We start from the raw sequence: 19,018 nt of genomic DNA, 5'->3' as shown, positions 1-19,018 counted from the left end.
ATTTTATTTATTTATTTTTTTTTTTTGAAAAAATTATTGAATAATGAAAAAAAAAATTAAAAGGGTTAATGAGGTGGGTCCTTAATGTTATACATAGATAGCTAGATACTGTAGAAAGATTTGTCGTTTTTTCCTTAAAAAAATGGAAAAATAAAAATAAAACATAAGAAAATAATTATGGATGTAAGGTCTATTTTTGATAATTGAAATTAAATGAATAGTCAATTTTGCTTTTTGAATTTAAATCCCTAACTTTTGTAACTTTTTTAAGTTCTATCCTAAGTTCTATTTGATAACTGGTCAACTGCTAGTGAAATGTGGACAATTAAATGTTATTATGTATCAATTTGTATTAGTTGAGTAATCAATCTATTCGTTCGCTTAAATAAATGTCAAGAATTCGAATAATCTGTCGATTTAAAAAATATTATGGACAACAAATAAAATAATTATATGTACTATATATAAGTTTGTTTTTTATTAAAAAGTTTTAGTTTATAAGTGTCTTTTATTAAGGTGTTCAATGTAAAAGAAAAACTTAAAAAAATATTAGAAACCTAGAAAGTTTTTAAGTTTTTAAGTTTTTAAATATTGAAAATGTATAAAAGAAAACTTTTTTTAAAATAGTAACGTTGACAATTTGTTAGCAAAACACTTGTTAAAATAACAATATGATTTATGTAGTTAATGGAGTTAATTTTAATAATAGTGAGTTAATATGATAGTTATTACTCAATTATTGAAAATAATTTTGAATTGATATTGACATGTAATAATCATAAATTTCAAAATTTTTACTTAATAATTAAAAATAATTTTAACATTGACATCATTTAATGGTATTCAATATGTTATTTGGCATTCAATCATAACACTTAATTATATCAAAATTAATACACATCAATTAAGTCATATTAAACAACTTTAAATATTATATTAAATATCATATTAATTATATTACTATAATTTTTATCTTATTATATTAAAAATGATAATATTCATTTTTTATTTTAATGAAAAAGAGAAAAAAATTGAGTGCTTAGTGATAATTTTGCATTTAGATTAGGACACTCTTTATCCTTCAAACCATTATCATCTCAATATATATATATAGGTTAGAATACCATTACCATATATTGGAACTAAACAATTTTTTCTTCTACACTTTTTTTCTCTTTTCATTTGTCAAGAATGGAAATAGTGCCAAATCTCAACTACTTCTGCGCTATTTGATACGCTGTCTCATATCTTTGGACTGTTTGGTAGAAAAAGTTTTAGATAATAAATTCTTTAAAGAAATATGGAAATGCAGCTGAGTGATAGGAAATTATTTTTAAAATTCGATCTTATTCTTCAAACTACCTACAAGATAACAACTAATAAGAAATTAAGCATAATTTTAAAAATCAGACCGAAGTTCTACTAGATTAATTGAAAATCGGCTATCAGTACAATTCGATGTAAAATAAAAATCGTTTGTCAATAAATTGGAAAAATCAATTAAAATATCGGTAATTAAAATAATTGACTAATTTTTTAATAATTAACTAATATAAAAAATAAAATATAAAAAGTTATTATTTTAAAAAAATTATATATATATATATAATTGAACATAGGTAGTTCAACACAATAAGATGGAGCAAAAGGAATAAAGGACAACAAAAAAAACCATAAACATAAAGAAAGTTGTAATCCGTTGTCATCTCGGGCATTGCCATCAACAACCAAACGGATCCACTCCACACCATTCCTTGTAACTCAAGAAGGACAGAATCTTTATTCCTTCAACACTTGTTTCTACTCTTTGGAAAACTCTGCTATTCCGCTCCAACCAGATGTTCCAAATAATTGCACAGAATCCTATCAGCCATTTCTTTTGTTCAGACTTCCCACCTGTTACTCCAGTCCAACTCTCAAAGAACTCTTTAATGGTATCCGGGGTGGTCCATGCTCTATCAGTGAACGTCAACCAAGCACACCACACCTGCCACGTAAACTCACAAGCAAAAAATAAATGATGTACAAATTCTATGTCCTTTTTACACAACACACACATATTATCATGATGATTAATAATGCCAAGTCTACTCAGTCTCTCCATCGTGTTGACGCTGCCTACTAGCACAAACCAAGCAAATAGCTCAACTCTTGGAGGAACCAAGCCTCTCCAAATGGAACTTGTGAAGTTGTAACTCGTGATGTCAGCTGAAAGAGTCTCTTGCTGTAGCACCTGCACAAAAGAATTAGTAGAAAAAACACCATTTTTATCAAATTTCCATACAATTGAATCCTCTCTATCAACCGATAACCTTACAACCCGTAACCGGTCGTGAAGTTGGTTGAGCAACTCTAACTCCCATTGGAAGAGTTCTCTCCTCCATTGGAAGTCCCATACCCACTCTAACCCATCCCAAAATCCGCAGTCCCCTGTTACAGATCCTTGTTGATTTGAAACAGAGAAGAGTCTCGGAAAACAATCTCTCAAAGAGCCACCTTGTAACCAAGTATCCTCTCAAAAACGAATGTTTCTGCCATTTTCAACCTCCATGGACAGACCCCTGATCATCATATCTCTTGCCTGTTACTCCTTAATATTAAGCTGACAAATATCTTTCCACGACCCCCTCTTGATGGCAGAGGTTGGCTTGATAACATTACAGTTGGGTCCAACTGATTACAAGAGCAAACAACCTTCTTCCAAAGCGGGCAATCCTCCTTTGAAAAGCGCCACCATCACTTGAACAGAAGCGACACATTCCTAATTAGAGCATCTCCCACCCCCAAACCACCTAGTTTCTACATGTTTGATAACTGATTTGATTATTGAAAAATTTAGATTAAGTTATTGATTACTTATGCGATTCAACTATTGTTAAAAAAATAAAAAATAAAAACTTTTAATTAGTAAATGAACCTTAAAAATTTTTAAGTGAATTGAGAAGGAGGTTGAATTAAAGAAACATAAGTGATAAACACTTTTTTAGATTATGTAACAAAATTGATAAATAATTTTTTTTTTTGTTTTTGTCTCATTTTGCGATAGGAGAATAAAACGAAATTGCAGGTTACAGATTTTGGGAAAGAAGAAGAGTAACACCACGATATATCATGGTTCGGTCTTGAAGTGCAATGTGACCTATATCCAGTCTCCACCACAATGATGGTAGAATTTTCATTATAATCAAGATTGATTATAAATATCAATTTCAAGAAATTCACACTCTTGTAAACCACCTAAACTATCACAAACTTAGTAAATCACCTAGGTGTTAATTCAACCTAGTTAAGAGAAACCAAGTATACTCTAACCAGCACACTTTTGAACACAAACACTCAAACAATTATTGAATTTTGGCTTTTGTATGAACTCTTCCTTTTATCTTTTTTATATTTTAAATTAATCTTAATTCTAGACACGAGAGAACAAAAATACACTCAATATGACAAAGAAATAGCTTGTGTATCAAATCAGATTTTATTTCAAAAAATGTCCTTTTTCTTGTCTTCGTTCTTCTTATGTAGATATTGATATACTCTTTTTCAAAGTTGGTATAATTTTCTTTTTTACAAAATTAATCATTGCACGTATTATGCTTATAGTTGTTGGCATTAAGGAGATCTTTCCTTCTTTGTTCCTCAAGTTCGAATGCAGCAACTCCTTATGAATATGATCAGATTTTGGAGCGTATTACTTGTTGCCTTGATAGTGCTGATTCTTTCTTAATTTAGTTTGATATCATTTTTGATTGATTCCTATAATGTTCATCATAATGGTTAGTTATAATACGGATAGTTAATTATGTTTATTATCATAAGATACCAAATTAATTCTTGACTCAATCATTTTTCTTTTGATGACAAACATGATTAAACTTTTAAACTAAAGAGAGAGAGACTAGAGAAATTTTTCTAAATTTCAGCAAGCTCTTTCTTTTTATGAGCATCCTCCGATAAGAGATGGTACATATGATAGTAAGGTATAAAATACATATGCCAAATAATAGTTAGTTTAATGCTAAAAAATAAAAGGATAAATAAGACAAGAATTGAAATTGAATAGAAAAGATAAATTATAATTGAAATAGAAACAAAAATGATAGGTTGAAATTGAATACAAAGAGAATCACTCTACTTTGTATCTAATTTCTTGATGTAACAAGAAAGGGACTTCTCAATCTAACTTGTCCATATCATAGTTTGGAAATTGAATCGAAGGATTATTCAACCTTTTATCCAATTTCCCGTACAACAATAGAAGGACTCACTCAACCTTACTTGTCAACAACATAGTTTCATCACGATTCACGAAACCAAAAAGTGATTTGGCACCTTCAATCGCTTAATACTACGACTACAATAGCTACGGAGATATTTATAACTTCTTATTAGGTTAAAACAAGAAAAAATTCTAAAACCCATAAATATGAAGACCAATCTAGTAACTAAATAAATAAAAATTAAAATATATCAAAATAAACTAATAATATTTAATCTCATCATATCACGAGCATTTGAAACACGTATCATTCTCCTCCTCTTCAAAAAAGATTCGTTCTCGAATCTTATAGCTGGAAAAATAGTATACGAAAAGGGATAAAGATATTTTTTTTGTATTTTTTTTGCACTGTATACTTTTTTATTTTTTTAAATATAGAATCAACAAGAACGGCAAGATAATAATAAAATACAAACAAAAAAGATAAGAACGTAAAAGAAGGACATAAGAGACACTGAAATCTTTTTTATTATTTTTTTAATACAAGAAGAACAGACATAGATTAATAAGGATTAATTTAATACCTGAGCTCTAATACCAAATGATACGAAATAAAAAGATAAACAAGACAAGAATTAAAATTGAATAGAAAAGATAAATTGTAATTGAAATAGAAACAAAAAGGATAAGTTGAAATTGAATACAAAGAGAATAATTCTACTTTCTATCCAATTTCTTAATGTAACAAGAAAGGGACTCCTCAACCTAACTTATTCACATCATAGTTTGGAAATTGAATAGAAGGGACTCCTAAACTTTCTATCCAATTTTATGTGCAACAAGAGTGAGACTCACTCAACCTTACTTATTAACACCATGGTTTAATCACGAAATCAAAAAGTGCTTTGACACCTCTAATCACTCAATACTACGGCTACAATAGCTAAGGAGATATTTATAACATCTTATTAGGTTAAAATAAAAAAAATCCTAGAGCCCATAAATATAAAGCCCAATCTAGTAACTAAATAAATAAAAATCAAAATACATCAAAATAAACTAATAACTTTTAAATAATATTTGATCTCTTCATATCATGAATATTTGAAACACGTATAATTTAATCTTTACTTTTTTCCTATTTTATCATCAAGAAGGAAAATAAAGAGAGGTTCAAACAACAGCAGCAGTGAAACGGCATATGGAATACTAAAGGCATTAAAAAGTTTTGCAAGAATAAGAACTCCATAAATAGAAAAATGTTAGAAATAGATTTGAAAAGAAATTTTAAAAAAGATTTTTTAAAATAAATAAAATGATTAATGTAAAAAATACTTTGATTAAAATCTGTTTTAATGTAGTAAGAAAAAGTTTTTTGAATAAATACAGAAATTACATAATTATTCAAAAAAATTTGTTCATTATCTACCCAAAAAATTTCGTCTCAATCAGAAAGATAAAAACTCAAAAAAATTCGTCATTTCAAAAAAAAATTATATCAGCAGCATCTGCAGAAATTGGTTACACTTTAGTTGTAGCATCTTGTCCAACAGCTTCTTTTTAGATGCATGTAAGGCAAACCTACAATACTTTTAAGAAGTTTTATGTATCCAAACTAGTTTGGATCATTTGATGCTAATTCTTTTTTGTTGTCCAAAACATTATAATCACAAATAATATTATAAACATGATTATCAACTTTTTTTTGTAAATAAAGATTGAAGAGAAGAAAGTCCAGCTCTATGATAATTGGAACAAGTGTTGCTTCTTGTTGGAATTTTAAAATTAAGAGAAAGATTCTTGTTTTTGATATAAGAGTCATTTTATTTTTTAATGAAAAATTAATTTAGTCCTTTTGGTTTTGGACGAAGAGATTTCAAAATTATTTTTTTAAATTGATTTTCTTTTTTCCACAAAACCAATACCAGATTTTATAAAAAAAGGTTTTTAATTAGCAATAATTTTGTCTAAATTTTCAGAATCTTAAACAAATTTTACTAAATCAATATTTAGGTTTTTTATCTTCTCTTGCAATTTCTCATTTTCAGCCAGAACTCATTTGATGCAGTAGCAAAATTTCTCATTTTTAAATCCTCTATCTCAGTTTCTAAAAACTCATTTTCTTGTTTCAAAATACTAGAGGATTCGACTTTACTTAATTGTTCTTTGAGTTTCGCATTCTCTAATTTCAATACTTTATTTTTATTTTTATATTACTATATTTTTCGAAAAGCTTTGCAGAATTTTTATTTAAATCATTAATAATAAAATATAATTGATCAACTGAAAATTTAGTATAATTTACCTCATCATAATTAGTTTGATCAGTCATAAGACAAAATTAGGCTACATGATTATAGTCTTCTTCCTTGGCATCATTTTCGATATCCTCCCATAATGTCATAAGAACTTTCTTCTTCTCTCTTTTGTTGCTGTCCTCCTTCTTCTTTTGTGAACAGTCTAATCTATAATGGTCAGATTCTCTACAGTGGTGATAGATAATCTTGTTTTGGTCTCTTTTAAAGTCCCTTGAAAAAGATTCTTTTCCACTTTGTCTCATCATTCTTTTTAAGCCTTCTAGCGAAGAAAATAAGCTCATCATCAGAGAGATCATTTTCTGATTCTTCATCTTTGGAAGAGATCTTGGATTTTAGTACAAGATCCTTTTTCTTTGGTTCATGACGAGTTGTTTCATAAGCCAACAGTTTCCTTTCATCTCGTCGTAGAAAATTTTTTTAGATTGTTCCTGTTACGGCCTGGCCCAAACCACTAGCGGATCGGTCCGACCCGAGCACCACCCGACCCGGACGGTCGGGAGCGAGACGCTCAGTCGCCGATCCGGACACGTGTCCCTGCCAGCTACGCTTCAGCTGTGAGAAGGAGGCATCAAGGAAGGTGGGCCTGTCCTTGATGGGCCCACCTCTGACATGGTATATATGGGGAAGGTCCTGCCTTTCCCCCAAGGTACGTTACATTCCACATACCCCTTTTTCGCCTGCACATATCACTGACTAGAGCGTCGGAGTGTCTTTGCAGGTGACACCCCCTCCTCACGCGAAGTGCTCGGGACGTCGCCTACCCCAACCCGGTGACGTACGACCAGGCGAGATCTCCCCCTCTCCAACCAGGATATCAACCCGAACCGTCTGATACCCGACCTACCGAACAGTTCCCTTCAGCGATAGCAATGCTCTTGCTTTCCCATTCTTTAGTAAGGCTTTTTAGGATCTTTCTCACGAGCTTTTTTCTAGTGTGTTTCTTTCCCATAGCATCAAGATTATTGATGATTTACGAAGAATCTTTCAAATATCTCATTTATGCCTTCATGAGAAACATTTCGTACTCTTTCATAAGCTTGTTAATACGAGTTTCTCGAACTTGTTCAGTTCTTTCATGAGTGGGCAACAGCTTCTCTCATATCTCCTTTGCGGTTTTGCACCTTGAGACTTTTCTAAATTTCTCAAAACTAATTGCACAATGCATCAAATTGATAGCTTTGGCACTTAACTCAATTTTTTTTGTCTTCGTTGTTCCATTCACTATCCTCTTTTGGAACAGAATTTTCTTCCTCATTGAGTTTGGTAGGAATGTTTAGTCCATTGAGAGTGATTTTTTAGATGTTGTAATCGAAGATTCTCATCCTTTCTTTTCAATAGACATAGTTAGTACCATTAAAGAATGACGGCCTATTGTTGGATTGTCCTTCCGTTAGAGTGAACGCAACAATATTGTTTGTCATGGATCGTTAAATCCAAGCTGTGAAACTTGCCCCTTAAGTCTAAACTCTGATACCAATTGAAGGTTTTTGAGTTGAGAAGGAGGTTGAATCAAGGAAACACATGTGATAAACACTTTTTCAGATTATGCAGCAAAACTGATAAACACGAGATTATTTTCGTTTTGGTCTCATCCTGCGGTAGGAAAACAAAACGAAATTACAGGTTGCAGATTTTGAGAAAGAAGAAGAGTAACACCACAATATATCTTAGTTTGGCTACAAAATGCAATGTGACGTATATCCAGTCTCCACCATAACAATAGTAGAATTTTTATTATAATTAAAATTGATTACAAACACCAATTTTAAGAGACTCATACTTTTGTAAACCACCTAAACTATTCCAAACTTAGTAAATCACTTAGGTGTTAACCCAACTTAGTTAAAAAGAACCAAATATACTCTAACAAGCACACTTTCAAATACAAACACTCAAACAATGATTAAATTTTGGCTTTGTATGAATTCTCTTTGCCTTTTTTATCTTTTAAATTGATCTTTAATTCTAGACACAAGAAAACAAAATCACATTCAATATGACAAAGAAATAAGTTTGTGTATCAAATCAGATCAATAATTGTCTTTTTTTATCTTTATTTTTATATAAAAATTGATATACTCTTTTCAAGGTTGATATAATTTTTTTTTCACAAAATTAGTCATTCCATCTATTATACTTATAGCTATTGGTATCAAAGAGAAGATCTCTTTTGCTTTATTCCTCAAATTCAAATGCAACAGCTCTTTATGAATATGATCTAATTTTAAAGTATATTATTTATTATTTTGATAGTGCAAATTCTTTCTTAATTTAATTTGATATCATCTTTAATTAATTCTTGTAATACTCGTAACAGTTAGTTATAATAAAAAGTAATTTATTATGATTATCATCATAACATAAAGTACTAAATCAATTCTTGCCAAACCCGATCTAACAACAAAATCCTTTAGGAAGAAACAAAAAATCGTATTTTTTGTGTGTACAGCTTTTTCTTAATAATTGTTTGTGCTCATAAAATCGTCGCGATACGAAAAAAAAAATATATGTATTAGTAATGCGTTCGTGTTTCTTTCAATGTATAGTAGGATTTAGTAGGAATATGACGACTAAATCCCCATAATGGTCCCCCAGATTCAGTCCGTGCACCGATTTAGCCCCTGAGATTCTAATTGCACTATTTATGTCCTCCAGATTGCGATCCGGGCACCATAATGATCCTTCGGTAAATTTCTGGCGTGACTCAGCGACGGTCATGCTTATGTGGCACAGCCACTGCCACGTTGGACGTCAGAGTGTACAGATGACGTGGATTGTGTTGTAAAATTTCCCAATGTAGTCCCTGTCTTTATGTTTAAACCCTAAAACTTCGTTGGCCTCCCCTCAATGTGGTTTTCTCTATCAATGTCTCCTTCTGCATCTGTTGTGTACACCAATAGCTGTCCCCCATGAGAGGAACTGGGAGCCATGTTGCAAGAAGTTCGAACTGATCATCGTCGATGGAGAACTGGAGAGGGAGAAGCACAACGCGAAGCAAGCATGGGCGGATTCTGGACTGGTGCGGCTGTGGTTGTCGCTCGGTGCTAAGGTGGTCAGGGACGGAGAAGCATCCTAACAAGCCCTTTCTTTGGTTGCCCCAACTATAATGTGAGTAAAGGTAAATGATTTGTAGCTGATTGAATTTTTTTTGGTTGATTTTTTTGGTTGTTTGCAGACAAGTGGGAAAACATGGTGTGGGTTATTCGTCTGGGCTAATTGTGTGCAAGAGGAGTTGCCTGAAAGAGCTATTTCAGAAGATGATGATGGTGACAGGAAGATGAACTTTGCATGGCGAATGGGGAAGATGGAGGCAGACATTAGGAATCTGAAATTCATTACTCATGTTCTTGGGTTTGGGTTCTTAGTAGTTGTTGTTTTTGTAGGAATGGTGCTATTAAAGGGTTGAGAACATGTCAATGTAATGTAGTTCCCAAAGTAATGAATGAAAGTGTTATGTGGTAACATCACAAGGTTTATGTAACTGATCTTAGTTTACTATAATATAATATCCTGTTGGATGAAGTAAAAATACATGTAAATAAGTAACAGAAAGATTGATTCAAACCATGGATAGTATTAATTGATCTATACCAAAATATGGCAAACCATTCATAGTTTTAACACATTACAGCCATAAGTAATTGAACAAGTAGCATGACATACTTGATTAGTAATCAACAAAATGAACCATTGTTTAGAGTGCGCACAGTCACTATTTCTTTTAACAAAAAACAAACACTTGACAAGTCTAATGTCCTAATATGAAAGTTCACTTCTTCCGGGGATGCTTAAATCCAGGGGTCGGCACAAACTTCAGAAAATTTGTGAATCGTGAGGCAGTGGCAGAACTCGCACCCTTCATTGGGTCCAGTGCTGTAGAAGAGGTTGTCGGTGGTGACCTTCTTCTAGCAGGCAGTTTGGCAGGTCTTATGGCTGGTTCCCCTCTTACTTCAGTGAACTACACAAATTTCAAACCACAAATAAAAACCAAAGTTTGTCACCCACTAAACCTTTTTCAGAGTTATTAGCCCATGAATTAAAAAGGTTTATTATAGAATTACTATTGTATCTTTTAAGAATCTTCTGGTTCAGAACAAATTGGCTGTGACAGATCAATCTCTGAAGCTTGACCAATAGGAGCAGAATTGATTGTAATATTAGCAGTAGCCGTAGCTGTACTAGTAGCAGTTGCAGTGTCAGTAGCATTGGCCTGGGTAGTTGCAGTTGCTTGGGCAGTTGCATTTTTAGGGTCTTTAGCAGCCTCTGCAACCTTTGCAACAGCCGCAGCATCAGCTGCAGCTTGATCAGCATCAGCTGCTCTTTTCTTTTCACATCCTCTCTTGGTGTGACCTTTTTGCAATCAGTACTTGCAGGTGAAAGGCCGAAGCTGTCTTTTCATGGCTGTACCTGGCTTAGATTTCTTGCTAGAACTTGTGCCTTCATCGGAGTCCTTCCTCCTCTTTGTTTGAAGGTTCCCTGGCTTCCTCTTGATTGGTGGTGCCAATGGCCTGTTATACTGACTTTGTTCCCAGAAGGCTTGGCCAGGTATAGGATTGGTGTGGTACTTGTATGTTTCCTTGTAAGACTCCATGGTTATGAACTTGTGGTAGAAATCCTCCGGGCGCTTGTTCACTCTGGCCAGTGCAGCACAAGCATGAACGCATGGAATCCCTACAAGTCCAATTTACAACTAGCTTAGGTTAAAACAAAATCATTTATAAGACAAGTGTAAAAGTCAATGAGAAAAGGTAAGTGGATGGAAAAAAACAACCTGTTAACATCCAGAACTGGCAGGTACATAATCTTTTACCTAAGTCCACCACATCAGGCATCACCGCTTTCATGGTAGGCAGTAATCCCTGAAGACAGCAAACAACATGTTACTATAACAGTGCCTACGAGTGATAATAGTTCACCATAACAGTCCCTAACTTTCTTCATTGATCACCATAACAGTCCCTAACTTTCCTCATCGTTCACCATAATAGTCCCTATCATTTATAATCGTTCATCATTATAATCCCTGATTTGCACCATTTAGTACCTATCTAAGTTATAACAAACAGCATACCACACAAGTATAGTAACTAATCAAACAATAATAACAGACGTATCATCACTCACAGAAGTTTACTACACTTTATGTACTAAACCAAGTTAACACAGTTTTATACATTACAACTTATGTGAGATTAAGGTTATACTAGGAGATTACCTTTTGCATATCAGAGATGAAGTTCCACCCATGAGTCTTGTAACTTCCAAGGTCTTCATGCAACAACTCTAGAAACCACTTCCAATTCTCAAAGTTCTCCACCTCCACAACTACTCAGGCAATAACGTATATATGATGATTAGCATCTTGTCCAACAGCCGATAGAATTTGTCCCCCGAAAATAGTTTTTAGAAAAGTCCCATCAAGTACAATTAACGGACGACAGCCAGCCCTGAAACCTGACTTGCACCCACTCAAGCAGACATACATCCTCTCAAATATGACCTCACCATTAGGCTGTGACTTTGTGCAAATCTGAACAGTGGATCCTGGGTTGGTTTTCAACAGTGTTTCACCATAGTCCCTAAGCATGACATATTGCTCCTTCGCATCCCCATAGACTATATTCCTAGCATCACACAGTGCCTGTGATATAGAGTTCCTATTGAGCGACAAGTCGTATTTCGTCTTGAAATATGTTGTAGCCTCACAGTTCCTGAAATTGGGATTTTTCCTTAGTTTTTTGACTAGCTTACCTGCAACCCAATTTCTATTTGCTGCCCTGTTCCTATCCTCTCGTGGACAGGTGTGATTATTGAAGAATGTCTTCACTTGCCAGCAACTGTCTTCGTGGTCCCTTGATGCGTACACAACCCACTTGCAATCCTTCACCTTACATACTGTCCTTACCCTTTTCCTGTCGTTCTTCCTGAACCTCATCCGTCTCCCTTCTTGTATAGTGAACTCCCTCACTGCCTCCTTGAATTCCCACTTAGTATTGAACTTCATCCCGACTTCTAAATGCAGTTCCCCGAACCTAGCATCCTATCTAAACACCGAAAATACCTCCTCCGAACTTTCTTCTCCAACCAGCTCATCCTCTGAGTTAGGTGGTGTTTTCATCTCCAAAGAGTGCCACGAATTGGCACCATCCGATTCTAACCCCGGATCAAAAGCGTCATGGTTATCCCCCTTTCTCCCTCTCCCCATAAATTCGATGTCCACATCTTCATCAGAAACGTCTTCCACAAATTCATCATCATTAACATAGACCTTGGCCTTTCCTTTTTCCTTTCCACTCTCTGCCTGGACCTTCTTCTTTGGATTGGGTTTGTTGACTTTCTTCTTGTGTGAAGGAACAATATATCCAATGCCCGATTCATCCGAGCTATCATCTGGCTCTAGTCGCTTATACGCCTCGTCCTTAGCACTTTCGTAGCTGTCATGAGAGTCTGACTCAGAGGATAAAACAACATGGTCACCAGCATTTCCCTTTGCTTTTGAAAAACGTTTCCCTAAAGACCTTAGACAGTATCTCCTAGTCCTAGTTACATTGTTCTGTCTGGGCATGGGTTTGGGTTTGGGAACTGTCTTAGGCTTAGGCTTTGACTTAGGCTTAGGCTGGGACTCCATGTTACAATTTACATTCGTCTTCTTCGGTAATGCCTCTTTAGCTTGGGACTTGTATGTTACCATGCTTAAACTCATCCTGGAATTCGATTTGGCTTGCTCTCCAAGATCCCTCACCTGGTCATCAACATGCACAACAACATCCTGTCCTTGTACTATTTCAGGTTCTGAAATACCATGTTTAATGTAGACTTCCACTACTCCATTGTTCTTTCCACCATGACAACACATCTCTCTCAACTCGTTATTAGAGTCTAAACGCCTCAAACCTACTTCTAGGCTCATCCCTGGGACCTGCCACCAAACCTCCTTCATCGTCTCATAGCCTAGCTCTTTGAAGTAATTTCTCAGGTAGAATACATCCAACCTGTCCACATCCAGATCACCAAAACAGTGCTTATTGTCAGGTGTGTATATCCATCTCCCATCCTTACCCCTCTCAAAATTTTTCCCATGATGAAACATTATGTCTAACACTTCGGCGTCCATCTGCAACATAACAGAGGAAAAAAAAATTAACACGCATGCAACACAAGAACAACAAAAAACACGCACATTACACACCATCAGAGATTACACCCTGTTCTACTAAAAAGAAACAGAGCATCCATTACTGGTTTGAAGAAGGAAAAGACTAAAACCCTAACAACATATGGATTCTAACACAAACTAGATGCATCATGTTCAAGTAACTTTAACAATCGGCCATATTAGGAATGAAAAATGATCCAAAAATAAAAAAAAAATAAAATAAAATTTGTACCTTGAAGCTAGATTAAACGGTTCCTCAGTCGTTGCTTCAATGGTGAACCACGAACCTTCCCCCAAGTTCAGTACAGCAATATTAAGAAACCAGGGAGCAGGCAGCAGTGCCCTTGCCTGTCGCCACTGTTCAGATTATGGAGGAGGAGACCAAGCGTTGAGAGAGGTGAGAAAATATGGAGAAGACGTAACGAATGCCAAACCCTTTACCCAAATAACTATTCTTACTGTGATCAAAATGGCGACATTTAGGCTTTCAAACGTTTGCCCCATGAAACGATGTCGTTTCAAATGTTCAACGTGGCAGTGGCTGTGTCACATAAGCATGGCCGTCGCTGAGCCACGCCAGAAATTCACCGAAGGACCATTATGATGCCCAGATCGCAATCTGGAGGATATAAATAGTGCAATTAAAATTTTAGAGACTAAATTAGTACACGGACTGAATCTGGAGGACCACTATGAGAATTTAGTCGAATATGACATTATTTTATTTTAATTCTATATATACTGACACCTTATGATAATGAAAATGGCCGATAAAATCATTGGTATATTATTTTCAACTAATACTATATTATATATAATAGATTGACACTACAAAAGTTATTTATAAATTCTTAAAAATTAAGGAAATATATGTTAACCGAAATAAACAAATACATTTGTATATGTACCCAAACTAAAAAAATAAAAATAAAAACAATTGTTTTATGTAGATTGATTAATCAATCCAATTTTCCAAACTACAACCAAATGATTTGCTACGTTGGTCAAATAAACCAATAAGTAGCCTATTTTGTCTGTGTAATATGATATGTGTGAATTTTGTAAGTATTATTATTAGGTAAAATATGGAATATATATTTCTATCAATAAATTAAATGAATAACTATAATAGGGGTCATCAAACGTCTTGACTCAATTTTAAACCACAAGTATATAAATTTTTATATTAGTTATATATAAAAATATTAGGCGATTAATAATTTTAGTAAAAAAAAAATTGACTAATGGTAATTTAAATATAAGACAAATATAAAAAAATATTGTTCATTTAATATTTTTAATTAATTTATTCTCTAAATCAATGTGAGATATCTCTAAAACACTTCACATCTAAACAGTATTTCGTATTCACATATTAAATGGATTATTGAGGCCACTCTAAGATTGTTAATAAAAGCCATAAAAATAAAAGTTAAGTTCTCTAAAACAAACATTTTCATCTAAGAATAGTTGATTTATTGCTGGATATAGATAACAACTTCATAATATCATGGTTACATTAATCTCTCTTTAATTAGTTCACGTGATATTATATCATTTTTTATTTTATAAGATAAAAAAAAACTAATCTCCTATCAAAATTTAGACTATATATAACACAAGATTATGAAAATTTTTTATTATGAAAATTGAACCAATTATTAAATTGGTTGAACTAAAAAATTAAATATTCAATTGAAATTTAATTTAGGTAAGGTCGTATATAATAAAATAATATATTTATATATTTAAAAGAATTTTATATTTTATTATTTTAAATTAATTATTAATCATTAAAAATGAACTATTTATTAATTTTTGATCTGTTCATTCACAATTAGATTTTTGTCCTAAACTAGAGTGGTTTAGTAGTCTGTTTTTAGTTAACTAAATTGAATTAATCGATTCGATCCGATTCTCATAATAATATAATATATATGCAAATTCTGTAAATATAAAAATTTTGTAAATATAAAAAATCTGTATACACTGTGCAGATATGATAAAATAGTAAGATGTGATGATATGTTTAATACCATTAACATAAATAGATGACCATAATTTATTCTGATATTAATTAACAAAAGTCACTGTAATAATAATATAATTTCATTTGGGTACTTGTAAATTCTAATATATGGATTTTTTCTGTAATTAAATTAAAAAAAATAATTTCTAAAACAAATTAAATGAATATTATATATAATGATCTTTTTTTTTTTAGAAAAAATTTAAATAAATTTATCCATTACAACAAAGAACTTGAAAAATTTTAATGAAGTTCGTCTTGGTTAATAGCGAACTTCATGAAACAAAAGATTCGCCTATCTCTTTGACGAACTTTTTTTTTCGTAACAGTAAAATATGCAATCTATAAATACCAAAAAATACAAAATTTTAGTCACTCAAAACTATATTCACCTCTTATTATACTCTTTTTTCTTATTCTTATTCTTTAAAATGTCTGGAATACCATTGTTATTTTATTCTTTCTTTTATTTTGATTTTTTAAAATAGATTTGTTGTACTTAGTTCTGTTCAACTGACTTTTGTATACATACCATTTGAAGTGAGATGTCTAATGACGTTGAAGAATTTTATAGTGTACGCCATTGCTCAACAACACACAAAGAGAGTGAAAAAAATGTATTATAAATACCTGATGGAGGTAGACGTCACTTTTATTTGCTAAAGGTATTATCTTATTATTCATAGCATGTAGTTAATTATTTTTGTTATTTTATTTTTCGTAGATGACACATTTTGACATAGGTATCAGTTATGTGATGACGAAGATATACCTCTAATCAAGAGTTGGCACAATCATTTTTCAAATATCTATTTGTTGGAGTTATTTATTTTTCTGGTCAACCTGTGTGGAGGGACTTCTTTAGATGTTGGTGATGATACCTTCTCAAGTGGGATAATTAGAACAAATATTAGAATATTGATAGTTGATCTAAACATACCACCTGACGGTAGGCAAGAGGGGTGTCAAATCCTGAGAATTCTAATGATATGATGTTGCAAGCAGATTTTAAAAGTCATGAGGGTTCTACAATTAGAGACCCAATAACGGATTCTTGTCAAGTTAACCCTATATCTGATGATGAGGAGGTAGAGGCTGAACCCGTGGATAATACCTAATGAGGAGGAGGAAGAGATAAACTATTTCATAAACTCACAATTTGCGCTGACACAACCTGCTATTTCTCAACCGTACGATCATCCCTCTCACTTTCACATTGAATCTCGAGGAAATAAATCAAGATTGTTCTTTTGATTAAGGAGGCCTCGAGAATAATCTGATCAATGAATTTGAGATTGAGTAACAATTTGAGAATTAAAAAATTGTTTCGTAGTTAAGATGTATAGCATCGGCAGGGCCGTGAATTATAAAATATTAGAGAGTGATCACTTGAAGTATGTTGTATAGTGCACTAAGTTTGGGACGGGTTGTCAATGAAGCATACATATTTCTTATCGCCGAAAGCACAAAAAAAATGGGAGATGACGAGATACAATGACCCTTTTTATTGCATACAAATATTAATAGGCCAAGACCATAGAAGGTTGGACTCGAAAGTGATAGTTGAACACATATTCACAATGGTCAAAGCCAATCCAACCATTAGCATAAGAGTTCTACAAGGATCTGTTGAGAATCACTTTAGTTACAAAGTATCATACAGAAAATTTGGGCTTGCAAAGCAGATAGTTGTCGCTAGGATATATGAAAATTGAGAGGAATCATACAACGAACTTCCTAAGTAGTTATTTGCAATGTAGATGTACTTACCTGATAAAATTCATTACATTGTCTTTAGTTACATATGCTAAATTAAATGTTGATATGTTCTAACAACTATGGTGATTAAGGTATTTGAGTGCAATTTATAACACAGCCTTGGCATGATAATAATGATAATGCTATGTTCCATCGGGTGTTCTTGACATTTTCTCTCTATGTAAAGGCTTTCAAGCATTGCAAATCATTTATCTCTATTGATGGCACTCACTTGTATGGTAAATACAGAGATATCCTGCTTATGGCAATCGTCCAAGATAGCAATTCAAACATACTGCCTATTGCATTTGTTGTGGTTGATAAAGAGATGAAGGAGGCTTAATCATTTTTTCTATCTTACCTCAGGCAGCAAGTCACACCTTAGTCAGGCTTCTTGGTGATTTCTGATAGGCACAAGTCGATTATTGTTGCGCTAAATGCTGATGGAAGTGGTTGAAAATCAATGCATGCCTTCCAAGCCTTTTGTATAAGACATATTGCGGCCAATTTCATGACGCATTTCAAGAACAATACAAGGCCTTGAAGAAGGTACACATCAACATAGCATCTTTGAAATCACGTAGGGAGTTTGTTCACTACTTTGGTAGATCGAAGGAGGAGAACATCAGAATCACGAACTGGCTAAAGGAAATGCCACGTTCATAATGAACACAGTATGTTAATAAGAGTCGTAAGTTTGGGAACTTGACCACAAATATATATGTGTGCATTAACACTGCCATGAAAGCTACTCGCAATCTGCCAATAACCGCGCTTGTCAAGTCAACTTACATCCGATTGGGTGAGCTTTTTGTGAGGAAGGCACAGAGGCTCAAGCACAGCTTCAAGTGGGTATTGAATCTTCACAGACACTAACAATGGCAATTGAGTTCAACTCGAAGCACATGAACACCACGAATTCTTACCAGTTCGATCGTTCCATATCAACTTGCACTGTTGAGGAGTTAGTAGCAGCGCTAAGCTCTAAACATCAGAATTATCCAATATTACTCAATGAAGGTAAAGGTCTAGGCTCAACTATGCCAACACAGTTAAATTCCAAGACAACTGACCACAACGATCCAAATCCTCCAAAAAGGCAACCATCTCATTTGAATGCGAGAGTCAAACGTGTTCGAAAATAATATGCCCCTTATGATCTGCATAATGTAGTCTTGGGTGTACTGCATCAATCACTCCTTCGTCATCCTTGCCTCCAAATCCTAACATACAGTACCTCTTAACCATGATAAGTTGACAATCCACTTGTTCTGTGTCTATTTGTGATTGAACCAGGATACAGCTCCGAGCAACTGCTGATATAAGTCCTTCACAGAACATCCCTCATAAAAATGTTCTCATCCACCTATGCAACTATTCACAAGATCTCCATCAATATTAAGTCTCAGGTGATAGGCCATGTTTTGTAGGATAATGGTCATCTCCTCATAGAGCAGGAGAAAAGTATGTAATTCAGAGTGCTTTCTCTTGATCAAAGCGGATACTAATACCTAGTCATGGTCTCACTCAATCATATA

General features: G+C 33.4%; 1 pseudogene; it reads right to left on the bottom strand.

Annotated features, from left to right (window-relative positions):
* Positions 1-10,609: 10,609 nt before the first annotated feature.
* On the bottom strand, positions 10,610-13,651 carry LOC148573189 (uncharacterized; annotated as a pseudogene).
* Between the last annotated feature and the right edge of the window lie 5,367 nt (positions 13,652-19,018).

The sequence above is a fragment of the Arachis ipaensis genome, chromosome B2, assembly GCF_059453495.1.
Source record: "Arachis ipaensis isolate K30076 ecotype BB chromosome B2, ASM5945349v1, whole genome shotgun sequence".
In the NCBI taxonomy this organism is placed as follows: domain Eukaryota; kingdom Viridiplantae; phylum Streptophyta; class Magnoliopsida; order Fabales; family Fabaceae; genus Arachis; species Arachis ipaensis.
Note: the sequence above shows the minus strand (reverse complement) of the source record. Positions and strands in the feature narration are given on the sequence as shown.